The following is a 15,752-nucleotide window of genomic DNA, read 5'->3' on the forward strand; positions in this document are numbered from 1 at the left end:
TATGCAACTTCCATTCATTCAACTGAAGCATTTTCTGCTGCACCATTACTGACTTAACTCTTTAAAAATATCCACAGTGATGCCCCGATTGCCCATTCCATATGTCTTATATTCTGTATTCGTCTTCTTTGATTTCTGTTGCTTTGGCAACATTATTAAAACCCTCCTTCAGATATCTCCCTTTAGTCTTATTTCTTCTAAATACTAGACCATAGTTCCACTGACCACAGATGGACAGCTCTTACTTAGCTAGTTTCTTATAACCACTTGACATTAAAAGTTATCTATACTAAACTTATGACCTTCCAATAAAGGTCATTCTCAAACTCCTGGAGAATGGCATGTGACTTAATTAGCCTCCCAAACTAGGATTCCTGTTATCTTTAACTCCTCCTTCCTTTCATCCCTCACAAAGATAAGACCATCTCTGTATTTGACAATGGTAAATCCTGATTGGTTCTCAAATTCCATGGAGTATGTTCTGTTCATTCGTCCATAATTTAGTTCAATGCCTCTATATCCTTCTCTTCACCCCCCAGATACCACCGCAGTTACCTAAGTGGTCTCCAGGTTTACAGGCGCTTGTTAGTTTCTTTTGTATAACTCAAATATAATATTATAAAGCCCTCATTTTTAAACTCCCTTGTTCCCACCGAGTATAGATTAAAACTTACAACTGAGCCTGATGAATACAACCACACAAAATCTGGCACCAACCTCCCTTACTTGCTACTGCTTCTCAATTTTCCTTCCAAGATTCTAAAATCTGGCCACCAAATTCCTTGCCAATCTCTACCACACTAGACTACCAGGCTCTGTTCCATGCAATTATTCTTTCTGCTGCTGTCTCCTTTCTAAAAACTTCTCTATAAAGTGAACATTACTTTCTCAATATTTCCACAGCACTCTGTTTTACTTTTGGAAGAAAGTTTTTGTTTTTTTTTTAATACTGTAAGTATTTGTTTAAGGGTTTATTTCCATGAATAGATTGAGAGTTCTTTAAATCCTGTTCAGCCAGTACCTACTACTGTGCCAGGCAAACATATGCAATAAACGATTGTTGAAAGAATGAATAGTGTATTTCTTTGTTCTAGACAAAATCTCACAAGAACTTAATGACTCCCTAGGCAAAGAGATGTAGTAAATCATCGCCTATGGGAGTCCTTTCCCAAAAGCAATAAATAAATCCAATTATTTTTATAATTACAATTACCATCTGATGAGGCTGGATCCTATGAAAACCAGGCATTGTGCAGTTGGCCTCGCCCTGCAAAATGCCCTAATGGACTTGCATAGGCAAAGCTGAGCCTGGAATGAGTGCCAGGGCTAGAGAGAGTTGAACTGCTCAACCAGAAACAGGATGCAGATGATTTTGAGTGATTTAGGATATTTTGTGCGCGCACACACACACACACAGAAAGAGTGAGAAAGAGGAATTAAATAGGAAGATATACTGGGATCAGCCAGTAACATGAGCCTCGGGCCGGGAGAGGTAAAACGGCTGGTGGCTCTTAGGTGTATCCTCTGAGGGAATTCTCACATGTGTGTTCATGGAAAAATAAAAAGAAGGTTCACTACAGCATTGTGTGTGACAGCTAATACTCAAAACAGCCTAAGTGTTCATTAGCAGAAAAATGGATAAATTGTGGAATATTCATACAATGGAATACAGCTGCTAAGGAGTAAGCCAGGGTACATGCATCAATGTTGAATTAAAAAAAAAAAAAGACTAGAGAATGTTATATACAGTTTGATATCAATTATGTGAAGTTAAAAATATAAAATACAATAATCTATATTGATTCTGGCTACACACATAAGCATGCTCTCTTTATCGCACTTTGCAGATATTGCATTTTTTTTCAAATTGAAGGTTTGTGGCAACCCTGAATTGAGGAAGCCTATTGGTACCATTTCTCCAACAGCACTTGCTCATTTCATGTCTCTGTGCCACGTTTTGGTAATGCTCACAATATTTAGAACTTTTTATTGTTACTCATTTTTTACGGTGTTCTGTGGTCATCGATCTTTGATATTGCTATAGTAATTTGGAGAGGAGGCATTTTGACCCATGACCACATAAGACAATAATCTTAGCCCATAAATGTGTGTGTTCTGACTGCTCTGCTTGTTGGTGTTCCCCCACCTCTTCCCCTCTCCTCAGGCCTCCCTGCTCCCTGAGACACAGCAACATTGAAACTAGGCCAAGGCACAACCTTACAATGGCCTCTAAGAGTTCAAGTGAAAGGCAGAATTGCACATCTTTCACTTTAGGTCAAAAGCTAAAAATGATTAATTTTAGTGGGGAAGGCACATTGAAAGCCCAGACAGGCTGAAAGCTAGGCCTCTTGTTACAAACGGTTAGCCAAGTTCTGAATGCAAAGGAAAAGTTCTTCAAGGAAATTCAAAGTGCTACTCCAGTGAACATATGAATGATAAGAAAGTGAAAAAGCCTCACTGCTGATATGGAGAAAGTTTTAGTGGTCTGGAGAGAAGATCAAACCAGCCACAACATTTTCTTAAGCCAAAACCTAATCCAGAGAAAGGCCTCAACCCTCTTCAATTCTATGAAGGCTGAGAGAGGTAAGGAAGTTGCACAAGAAAAGTTTGAAGCTTGCCGAGGTTGCTTCATGAGGTTTAAGCAAAGAAGCCATCTCCAAAACATAAAAGTGCAAAGCGAAGCAGCAGGTGCTGACGCAGCAGCTGAGCAAATACTGATGTAGCAGCTGCAGCAAGTTATTCAGAAGATCTAACTCAAACAATTAATGAAGCAGGTTACACTAAACTATGGATTTTTAATGTAAACAAAATAGTCTTCTATCAGAAGAAGATGCCATCTAACACTTTCTTCTTAGCTAGAGAGAAAGCAGTGCCTGGTTTCAATACTTCAAGGGACAGGATGAATCTCTTGTTAGGAGCTAATGCAACTGGTGACTTTAAGTTGAAGCCAATATTAATTTACCATTCCAAAAAGCCTAGGGACCTTAAGAATCATGCTGGACCTACTCTACCTGTGCTCTACAAATAGAACAACAAAACCTGGATGACCGCACATCTGTTTGTGACATGGTTTACTGAATATTTTAAGCCTACTGTTGAGACCCGCTGCTCAGAAAAAAAATTATCTTTCAAAATACAACTGTTTATTGATAATGCACCTGGTCACCCAAGAGCCCTGATGGAGATGTACAATGAGATTAGTGTTGTTTTCATGCCAGCCAGCACAACATCCATTTTGTAGTCCATGGGTCAAAGAGTAATTTTGACTTTCAAGTTTTATTTAAGAAATGCATTGTGTAAGGCTACAGCTGCCATACACAGTGATTCCTCTGATGGGTCTGGGCAAAGTAAATCAAAAACTTTCTGGAAAGGATTCAGCCTTCTAGATGTCATTAAGAACATTTGAACATTTCTGACTCCTGAGAAGAGTTCAAAATATAAACATTAACATTTTAGAAGAAATTGATTCAGTTTTGAGGGATTCAAGACTTGAGTGGAGGAAGTTACTACAGATATGGTAGACATATCAAGAAAAATAGAATTAGAGGCGAAGCCTGAAGATGTGGTTAAGTTGTTGCAATCTAATGAGAAAACAACAAATGAGGAGTGGCTTCTTAAGAATGAGCAAAGAAAGGGGTTTCTTGAGATGAAGTCTATACGTCATGATGATGTTGTGAAAATAATGAAAATAACAACAAAGAATTTAGAATATTACATAAACTTAGTTAATAAAGCAGCAGCAGAATTGGAGACGAAAACTGACCCCAACTTTGAAAGAAGTTCTGCTGTAGGTAAAATGCAATCAAACAGTATCTCATACTACAGAGAAATTGTTCATGAAAGAGAGAATCAACTGATCTGACAAACTCCACTGTAGTCTTACTGTAAGAGATCGCCACAGCCACCCCAGCCTTTAGCAACCACCACCCTGATTGGTCGGTAGCCATCAACATTGAGGCAAGAGACTCCACCGACCAAAAGGTAGTGACTTGCTGAAGGTTTAGATGATGCTTAACATTTTTATCAATAAAGTATTTCATTAAGGTATGTACATTTTTAGACATAATTCTATTTTACACAGTAGACTATAGAATAGTGTAAGCATAACTTTTATAGGCACAGGGAAAGCAAACAATTTGTGTAACTCACTTTATTGCGATGTTCTCTTCATTGTGGTGGTCTGGACCTGAACCACCGATATTGCTGAGGTATGCCTTTATAAATAAAAGAAGTATAGAAACAGGCATGAGAATATTAAACAGTTTATGAGAGCAGCTGTCTCCTGGGGGAAGGAAAGACACAAGATCAGGGAGGGCTGCACAGGAACCTAACTATATCTCTAATGTTTTATTTCTTTAAAAAGATGCATCCAAAAATAAAAGTATGGAATAATGTTACGATTCATTAAGTCAGGGTGGTGGGTACGTTGACCTTCATTATAGTATTAGCTATTTGGGTCAGTATACTTTTAATTTTATTTTATTGATTATGCTATTACAGCTGTCCCAGTTTTTCCCTCTTTGCCCCTCTCCACCCAGACCCCCCACTCCCTCAGGCGATCCCCTCACCATTGTTCATGTCCACACGTCATGCGTGTAGGTTCTTTGGCTACTGCATTGCCTATACTGTGCTTTACATCCTTTCCTTGGCTATTCTGTAACCACCTATTTGTATTTCTTAATCCCGTCACCTCTTTACCCATGCCCCCACATCAACCCCACTGTGTGTGCCAGTATATTTTAAATACATTTAAAAATTGGAATTGTGTCAAATTTAATCTCCAGTACTAGATAATTTAAAAATATTTAAGTCCAGGAACATTAAGTCTAAAATAGTTTGAATTTTGAGATTAAACACTTTGCTCTCCCTCAGTCCTTAACCCCTACTAATGTTACCCCATAATTTCACAAAAACCTACACACATGAGAATGTATACTCATAGTTTTTGTAAATATCGTGGAAAGCAGCTGAGTCCACATCTGAGCCAGGTCAATGGGAAAGAGTAACAGCTGTGACAGATAATCAAAAACCTTCCCCAATTCAGCAGATGCAGGAGCCGGCAGTCTGAGATGCCCATGTGGTGTGAGAACCATCCTCCCACTCACTGCCCCAGAATCCACAGGAGAACGGAAAGAGCTTGGGTTTCTGGAAACAGCATCTCCACAGGACATGAGAAAGGGGCTTTGAGCAGATCTTACCAGGTCTCTAGAACGACCAAGTTTTAGGGGATATATATACATGCTATCGATCTTACCATAATTACTAATCAAGAGAAAATCCCAAAATCTTTGGACAAATGTCTAAAGATGCTTTTAATAATCAGAGCTTCCTTTTTTCCATGTGTTTATTTCATTACAATATTACAGTTTTCCTCCTCTTACATTGTGGCAGGGCTGAAAAAGAAGAGAGGAAAATTTTCAGATTAGTATTTTCTATCCCAAGAAAATTTTGTGTTCTGAATCCAGCAGTTCTTGCTCTTCGCTTCATAGCATCCTGAGTGGCATAAAGGCTTAGCTTCAAAGTAATATATAAGAACGATGACATCAAAAAACCCACCATAAAAAGATGAGGCAGCCTCTAACAATCGGTTCAGAACTCTTTACACCATGATTTCTTGGACATTTTTTTTTCCTCTAAGATGACCCATGCCAGACACTTGGGAAAAATAACTTGAAGCAGTTGTATCAAAACAGATCATTGAGAATATAAAGACAAATCTTCGATACCAACCAAGGTGTGCTATGGACGGACACACTGACCCCTCACTGAGTCTTTCCCAAAGCCCACGGTTGGAACCACGAACAGATGGGCACAGAATAAGGTGGCATACAGGAATTAGGCGATAATGCCCACTTCACACATTATCTAGTAATCGGTTAAGAGCTGAAGGTTTTATGGTTTGTTTTTAAGCCCTATCAAAATGTCTCTCTTCAAAAATGGCTTTATTAAACTGAACACATCCAGAAGGCTGCAGCAGCATGGTGAGTGCCCATATTTTCTGGGCGCCTGGGAAAATAGTGAAGGGATAAAGAAAAGGGGAGGGGGAGATGGAGAATGGGTACAAACTTGGAAGGGGACTGAAATCACAGGCCTGAATAATTGTGATTAGAAATCTTCCAGAGACACTTTTCTGCATCCATGTCAAGTCTAACCTGCCACCCCTCCAGGCTCTTCTAAAGCTGCCAGGTTGTTATCCAAGGGAAGAAGAGCAACAGTCGATTGATTTTCTTCTTTCTTTTTTGCCTTTTCCAAAGCTTCCATTTCTTAAGTGAGTCATTTATTTGAGGATTCTATCTTCTGCATCTGTACAGGAAAATGTTACTTGGGAACCAAAGCAATAACATCGAAGAGTGACATTTTCTGTTCATTTCTGAACCTCAGGAATGAGGTTACTAAGTGGCCTTTTGGAAGGGTCCTCCTGCCTTTGGCTTTTATTTTTGGTCTACTTGTTAGTTTTTAAATAGGGAGCTTTCTAATTCTTTTATGTAGATGTGTGTTTTAATAAAAAATGAAAGCTCAAAAGAGACTTGTTTTTACACACATACAAAAGAGAACTCTCTCTCCCCATCCTGCCCCCCACCAGTAGGTAAAAAAGTCACTTGGAAAAATACATAATCTTTCTTTTCTCCTCTAAACATGTGAAACTATTGAAAAACATAATTTTAAGAATTTTTCAGAAATTGTCAATTTAAGACTACTCAAGTTATTCCAAACTAAATTCTAACCACAAAGGTTTTTTTTATTTATACCACTAATGGGAGGTGGGAGGAATGCCATTTTTAATAAAAACAGAAATTGATGCTCGCTGCGAAGACAAGCCCGATCTCTTCTAGTTGATGCCTAAGGGAAGGTGTCATAATTCCTACTATGAATAGATTCCCAAATGTTAAGCCAGTCAGTTAGTTGCTTTGAAGTATGAGTCAGATTCAAGTAATATTATAAAATATTTTTGCTGAAGTCATACCCCATCATTGTTCTTACAACTATCAAACCAAAGAGTTTTGATAACACATGGGGTGACCTGAGGGTGGGGGAATTTTTGAGATGTTTATCTACAGCTTCAAGTGCGATGATCTGTCTAGCCAAGGGGCAGCCCAGTGCAGGACACAGCTGTGACAGTGCAGTTTTCACTGTGCAGACACCCTCCAAATGCCAGCCCTCACACCTAAAGCCGCCATCAAGAGAGTGAGTGCCGACAGCCTCGTACCGGAAGAGCGATACGGATCGTTCGCAGTAGGAGCTTATTCACAGTGTCACTTCCTGGGAAAATACCATGTATCTCATTGGGTTGAAGATGACTTTCAGAACCTAAACTACTCATCCACTCACCAGAAAGTCTAGCTCCGTTATAAAAATCAGCACAGGTCCAAGCACCTTGAGTCTAAAAAAAGAACGCGAGACAGCCTCTCGAACATAATAAAAACTTCCATCTCTCTGCCTTACATCAGGGTTTCTTTTGGTTCACAGTTCTGTAATCCTGTCTGTCTGGGCGGGGGTGGGGGCAACCCTGAGTGAAAAATGAGGTAGATGCCGGTTGCCCCGGTCTGGGTTGTAGCGGAAGATAGAAGACCATGGGCGGAGTCAAGGACACTGCTCAGTGTGGGAGGGGCCATTCCAAATCATGCAGGCCTTGTGCATTTGTCAAGCTTTAAATTTTAAAGACCATTGGTAAGGCATTAGAGGAAGCCAGTGAGATTTGGTGTCAAGAGGCCTGGACCCAAAAGTAAGATCACATATCATGTGAATCAAGAAATGTGTGTGAATGAAAAAGGGGTACCGCTAACAATTATACCAGAATAACAGAGTAGACAGGCACAACGTTAAACAATACAGCATGCATGTGCACCTTACGTCCAAGCCACGCAGACCATGGACACGTTGGTCTACTTCATAAGGCCTCTATTTCCTCATCTGTACAATCCGAGTGAAAGAGCGCCAACATCTCAGGGGTTAATAGCAAGCACTGTAGAGATGCAAGGCACTGCATGTGTGAATTATATTTGGAAATGTGTTACTCAATAGCAGGACCTAGCCAGCCCTGGAATAGTTTGCAGACCTCTAGTTTTTACCTCACAGAACAACATCACAGCCTTCTAGAACTTGGCAGTTCTCAGCAGCCAAGGCCTCAGAGCCAAGACTCCTCACTGAGGTGTGTGTTTCTCTTGTTTAAGAATGCACTTCACTGTCCAAGTTCCACAGAGTGATCACAAACTACTCTTAGAGGGAACATGCTTTTTTGGTCATCACATGGCTATAAACTCTCAGGCAGCCGGAGGCTGAGAACTCTGTGGTCATTAAGGCCACACCCAGCGCAGACAGAAAACTTTAAATCAGACATATTTTTTAAAAACTCATTTCAAAAGTGTCTCTTCTCTCCAGGCTTTTGTCTGCCCATGCAAACCCATAGTCCTGAGCATATCAGCATCGCTCACCTGGGTGGATATAGATCACACAGATGTCAGGACACACATAGATATATGAGACATGTATGTGTGTGTATATATAGACAGGCACACACACACTACACAGAGGAACTCTAACCCCCAAACTAAGAAAATATGTTGGTGAGAAACACAGTCCCATAGGAAAGAGATGCTCCAGACTTTGCAAAAAATGAAGAGCTAAGCCGTATGAGAAGCACGTATGGAATGTAGGAATGTCATGGTTGGCCACCCAGATCTCTCCCTTCACAACTGAGGGCTTTCATTCTTCAGCTGTTAAGAGTGTTGGCTACTGAGCTATCAGGTGGGTCCCTCCCTGGGAATTGCTCTCAGCCCCAGAAAGCCAAATTGCCCAAGTTCATGCCCCTTCCCCTGGGGCAAATGTAAGCAATGGCTGCTTTACAGTAGTTGCTTCAAGCTGGGACACCTCTGAAGGACCATCCCAGCCCTGGAGCTCCCGAGGGATCAGGACCAGCTGCAAACTTTTTGGTGACTGTGTCTCGGTTGTCCATTTGTTCCTCTGTCCATCTTTTCATCAGCCTTCACAGGTGTTGATCCCCAGAGCACTCCCCAGCCATATTCCTGCCCACAAAGCCCCATTCCAGAGTCTGTTCCCTAGGAAACACAGTCTAAGACAATGCACCATTTCTTTTTCGATTTCTTGGAAGAAAGAGGAAGTATTGATAAATAAAATGAAATTATGTTAAAGAGGTGCCCTGAGATGAGCAAGGCAGATCTCTCTCAGAAGTGACCTGGTGAGAGAGACACGATGTAGCCAATATTCAGCCACAAGAGACTCAAAGAAAACACACGTACAACCAGCCCACAGGATGAGAGCCCGTATCTGCCAGTATTTATTCTGAAAATAAGCACTGAGTCATGTAACGGTTACTTTAATAAAGCCATTTGTAAAACATCTGTTACATGTATAAAGCCATATTTTAAAATTGCCTATTATTCCAATTATCTAACGTTGCATTAATCATGTCTGGGAGAACCTGTCCAGTTACAACCATCCATCTGCTCATTTGGGTACCTGAGCTGTAGATAGTTGCAAGGAGGAGAGGGCTCACTATGAGGTCTGGCAGGAAAACAGGAAGATTCCATTGTATTTTGATGATGCAACAACTGAGGAATAGTTTTGGATTCCTGGAACCTGATTCCTGACGCGCCTCTTCACTGAAAAGTTTCCTTCTAGATCATTTCTTTGCCCGGTACTTCTGGGTAGGAAAATGGCTCCCATATTTGACCTTTCACCGTTCTGCATAGATCTGTATAAAGATTCTTGCTGTAGGGTTTTCCCTCAGGCTTCTTTCTGATTGGACAAAAGTTTTACAATAGGAATTCTCCAAAGTTGGTTAGTTAAAATGGTATAGCCCTCTGTGCCTTGAAAGCAAAAAGAAACCTTCGTGATATATTATTTTTTTAATCATCCACAAAGCCCTGTGAGTTCAAGGGAAGAAAGACACTCTGGAATAATAGATCCTGCATTCACCTTTGAAATTGTTGTATGCACATACATAAATCCTTCCTTTTAAATTATGAACCATAATACATTAGTAGTGAAATTGAAACTAGATGAATGCAATTCAAGAAACCAGAAATTATTATGTAGGATTTGCCACACAGGATCCTCCTACTCTATCTTGAGTTCCTAAAAGGACCATCAACAAGATCTAAACAAGAACGGAGTTAGCACTGAGCCATGGGTCTTGTCACCCACGGATGTAAAATGTTCCCTCACATTCTCAGGCTACAGGCTACCATAGAACTCAACAATTAGCCAGAAAACCACGTGCATTCAAAAGGTGACCGTCATCCCCTAGCTGTTTGGTGTCACTCAGGATGCATAGCTATCCTCCAAGAGTAGTTTAGGAAATGAAATCATTTGTTCCTATGGAATTTAATATTCTATTTGATTAATGACATAAATACAAACTAATTTCTGAGAAGAGCAATATAGAGGCCTCTCACCTGTATGGCATAGCAAATCCCCAAATGCATACCTTTTATATACCTTATGGGATTTATAACTGATCTATTCAGAAACAGATCTCAGAAACAAATGACTAGAGCAATCTGAAATTCTAGAAACGGAAAAGTCAAGATGGCCACCAGCAGCAGGCCTCTCCTTTGTGTCCAGCCTTCTCCTTACATATACAAATACTGCTTCCTAAAGGCCCCACACTGCAAGTGGGGATCTCCAGTCCCAAACTCTCAGAAAGACTACTGAAGTGACAGATGCTTTCTGAGAACAGATTCAACAAAATGGTCCAGAAGCTTCTCAGTAGTCTCAGTCAATGCTGGAGCTGCTAGAACTTTCCTCCTCACCACCCGGTGTCAGTGGGACACAGCCTGATACAGGTGGACTGTCAGAGAAGCCTTCGAGAATAAAAGGCTATGACCAGGTTCCACGTGGCCTGGCAAGCCAATGGAAACAGGGAGAATTTCTCTGTAGAAGGGTCAATTCAATGAACAGAAATTGGGAGTTTCATTTTTATCTGCCTTTGGTTATGTTAAAACTTTCTGTTTCTATAACCAGTTAAACTTTAACAGAATATTCACATCTATAATTTCAATTCAGTATGTGACAAATAGCACCAAAAGTGCAACATGACAATGGGCATAAATCAAAATATCCGTATGTGCATACTCTGAGAACGAACCTCTGGTGAGCAGAGGAGTGTCCTAGCCAGACTGTGGCGCCTGACCATGGTGCCATGTCACAGATCGAGGCCACACCACCTCTCAGCAACGCCTAGATACAAGCAGCTCATTTGCAGATGTCTTTTTAGTGTTGCGGGGTCATATTTTTCTCCTGCTTTTGAAGGATTGTCAGGTTCTGGTTTAACGTCTCTAGAGTAATATTGGCCATCCCTTCCATTTTACTGTTTGATTTTTACTTGAACCCTAATCTCAAAGAAAAACCAAAAATAGGGAGGATAGAGGGAATTATGAAACAAAAATGTTTAAAGTACCACATGAATTTCCCCTAGTTTCTCTCCTGGCATTTTGTGAACTCTAGAAGCATTCCACTGCAAACTGAACTGATATTTTTCAGTCACTTAACAAGTAGACACCATTTTAGAAATCACAGAAAGGAAATGCCTAAGATTTGTTCGCATTGACTTTGCATTCAAGTCAGAGTTTCGCGGTTCGTTGTGCCAGGCAGCCACAATGGAAGCTCCGGGAAAGATGGACTGTGGCTTTGTAGAATAACCGGTGCTTACCTCATTGAAGAGGGGAAGTGAAACTATCAGATGCCAACGAGGAAAACTAAGCGGATAGAGGAGCGACCTGGAAGTCATGGAGGCTCTGCATGGAGGAGTCTCTTTCACAACGCTATTTCTTCATCCACAGGGCTTTCAACCACGCTGACTTAGCTCATTAAAAGCCTCTATCCCATATTTCTAAAAGGGACTGTTTTTTGCAATCTCTGACCAATAGTATTATGTGGCTCACAAGTAATTTCTAATTTATCTTCTATTTTATCTTACAACTTAGAGTTGAGGCGACATCTTGATCCCAACACACTTACAATTTTAACTTTGCAAATTAAAAGAGAGAAAGGGGGAAAAAAAGAAATGAGAACAAGGGGAGCTGGTGTCTTTACGAGCAGTAAATTTACTCTACCAGATGGGAGCTCTGCGCCTCAGGACCCTGATTCACGTTACAGACATCATGGGTAATGGCAGCGTGTGAGAAGACGCTTCATCCTGAGTCCCAGTCCTGTCATCACAAAGGAGTCAGCAAGGACAGTGTGAGAGTTTATCTTCCTTGGGGAACCTGAGCGTTTCATTTCAGGAACAAGGAAAACCCTTTCTTTTTCCTTCATAAACCAGGGGACATGATAGGTTCCTGAAACTGATGGGGGTCACTCTGTACTGATCAAGGTTGAGTGCAGGAAGATTCTGGTTCCTCTGGGGATCACCACTGTTCAGCGCTGTCTAAACTATTTGATGGGAAATTAGAAATGGAATACCAAAAATTCCAGCAGGAAGTTTGAGGTTCTAGCCGTGAACGTGCAAATGCCATTCAGTTGTATTTGCTCACACAAAATTCACATCTCCTGAAATGTTCCTGGGCAACAAAAGGCCACCATATCCTTTGTCTGGCCAAGGATCCACCCCAGGACTCCCAGGAGAAAAATAGTAATGTAGAAAGACTACGGATAGCTAGGAATCTGTTGCTTCAACCATTTTTCAACCGTCGTGCCTAAAGAAGGTGAGTGATTTGGACAGCAGTAAAAGCAAAAAGGACTGGAAAGAGTGTCAGGAGGAAGAGGAGTTCGATGGCATCCTTTCTTGAAGACTTATTTATGAGGTGGTTTATTTTGAATTGCTCAGTGACAAAAACAAGGACTGACACTGCAGCAGGCTGAGCCACCAAGAGAAAGACTAGAAGGTGCCAGATGGGATCTCTGTCAGTGTGTTTAGGTCACATGTGGCCATTTACTACAAGGTGCTGCCAAGGTGACAGCAAACTGTGCCTGGATATAGTCAAATCCAAGTGTCATTCTGGAAAGAGCAGCTGCCTAAGAGAAACATCTGTTCACCATCACTCATGGGCTTAATTGTGAGGTTCTTATCACCCAGAAGTGTTTGTCTATACACCACATGCCCTTCCTTATGTCCGACTTCAAAGAAACACCCGAACCAATACAGAAGCCATCCAGAAGTGCTGATTAGTTATTTGACTCCTAAGCTGGTACTTTCTACCAACTTGATTATCTTACTTGATAAGGAAGCCAAACGCAGAAAGATGGACTTTGAAATTTGGAAGAACTGCTTTGAAGTTCTTTAAAGGCAGTTTGAGTTTGGCAGAAGTTTGAGAAAAGTAAATTAAGCCCCCTCAAAAAAAAAGAAAAAAGAAAAATTAGGTCTATTTTCTTGTTTCTGTTCCCTACTGGGAGTTCCCCCTTGACAAATTTTCAAGTCCCCATTGTAGAATGAATGCATTACAGGTACATCTACTCAGTCCTCCCAGTAATATCAAAGGGCTTTCCCAACACCAGGCCGAGGCAGGGTAAAGCGGCCATTCATTTACCCCTTCCAGAGACTGCCCTTGCCCTTGGAATTCTGCTCCCACTTCCTTGTTATACTGGCCACTGGGAATTCACATCGAAGGAATAATTCTGGCCCTCGCTGGGCTTTTGTTCTAACTAGACACACACAAAGGTAACAGGCCTCTCTGTAGTTTCTCTGTTATCTTGTCAATTCAGTAAGAATCCCTTGCCCAAGAGACACTCAGAAAGCCACGAGGAGCAGAGGAGAGAGAAAGGGTCATGAGTCTCTGCTTCCCGTTGTCTCTTGCTGTTTGAACTCAGATAACCTTCGTCCTGTCCTCTGATGCTGTCCCTACCCCCTACAAGCTGTGCACCACATCTCCAATTTCTATCTGGAAATTCTTTGGTTAACCCAACGCGATAAAAATAATTGCTCAATTTATTTATTTTCTCATGAAAGAATTAAGTAGCCATGTCTGTCCAGATAGTACATAGTGAACTTAATGAAAGCAAAATGATCCCAGAGAACCCTAAAGAAATTTCCATCAAAAGAAAAAAAAAAATCTGTTAACTTCACTAGGGCAGATGAGGTTTTATACGCCTACCTTCTCTAGGGTTTCTATTATGTAAATATAACTCAGTTGATATGGGTACTTCTGGGTTCCGTGGTCTGATTTTTAAATCATTCTGCATTCATACACTCCCTTAGATAAAAATCCTGCTGTGGAGGATAAGAGGTATTTTGTAGGGATACAAAAATCTTTCATTAGAACATCTGTTCCTCATAGAGGGTTTTATTCAATCCTAGAAATTATTCCAGGAACAAGGATGACTGAGTCTGGAGAATTGAGTTATTTCTACATTAAAGTGAAGGCCAATTTCTAAGCATATATCAGCTCAAATCAAAATCATTCACAAGTGGCGTGTTGTGGGCTGTCAGGCAGTGATTCCATCAACCTTGTGCTTATCAAACGACAGCAACAAAATTACTCACTGTGTTTTCTTAATATTAGCACTAGGCTGAAATAATGACCAGATGTTCATTCTTTTAAATCTCCAAATTCCATTTATGTGATCTTATTGCATTAGGGCAACTCTTAAAAGATTATACTGTAGTGACACTATGAATGTTTTTATAAGCTGTATAAAAATTTTGGCAAGAATTTCTGGTAGGGTTTGGGGATTTTAAAAAAGATTTTATTTATTTACTTTTTAGACAGAGGGGAAGGGAGGGAGAAAGAGAGGGAGAGAAATATCAATGTGTGGTTGCCTCTCGCACACACCCCACTGGGGACCTGGCCTACAACCCAGGCATGTGTCCTGACTGGAAATCCAACTGGCAACCCTTTAATTCACAGGCCGATGCTCAATCCACTGAGCCACACCAGTCAGGGCCCTAACTAGGTTTTTAACTCATCTTCTTCTTCAATTCAATTCAAGATTTATTGGATACATAGAATGAGGAAGAAACTATCTTAAGTGCCAGAAATATTTTAAACTATAGAAAGACAGTTCTTGCCCTCCCGGAATGTTCTATTGATTCTCTCTTTTTCCTGTTCTCTAAGTGTCTCTCTGCTTGTCTTAGACACTTGCTATCTCTCCATCTTTTCTCTCTCTCTCTCATCACCAATGGATTTCCCAACCAACAAATCTAGTGGTGATATTTTTGTTACATATACAACACTGAACCCATTAAGTCCACCCTTCCTAGATCTACTTGTTTTCTTATGGCCCTCAACTCAATTGATGGCGCTGCCATCATCCTTCACTCTCTTCTCATTGATCACAAACCAAAACATGGAAGTCGCCCTCAACTCCCTGTATCTCTTTCACCTTCTCTAACTACTAAAATCAGTTGTAACTTTCTAAGACTTTCTTGGTCTATCCTTTCTCTCCATCCTGCTGTCATCGTCTTAGTTCTAGTTCTCATTCTTCTCATTTAGACTTTTGCAGTAGGCAGATGGCCTTCATGCTGGCTATTTCTTCATTCTGATCCACCTTTTTGTGTAACATAAGAGACCTTTCTAAAATAGGAAATCAACCGCTCAAATTTCTGCTTAAAAATCTTTCAATGACAGTGAAAGAACATATAAATAACAACTCCTTGAAGTGGAAAATCTCACTATTTTTATTTAATGTGCATAAGAATTGTTATTTGTTTGTTTAAAGATTTTATTTATTTGCCTTTAGAGAGAGGGGAAAGGAAGGAGAAAGAGAGGGAAAGAAACACCAATGTGTGGTTGTCTCTCATGCGCCCCCTACTGGGGACCTGGCCCACAACCCAGGCATGTGCCCCGACTGGGAAT

Source organism: Desmodus rotundus, chromosome 8 (genome assembly GCF_022682495.2).
Source record: "Desmodus rotundus isolate HL8 chromosome 8, HLdesRot8A.1, whole genome shotgun sequence".
Classification (NCBI taxonomy): domain Eukaryota; kingdom Metazoa; phylum Chordata; class Mammalia; order Chiroptera; family Phyllostomidae; genus Desmodus; species Desmodus rotundus.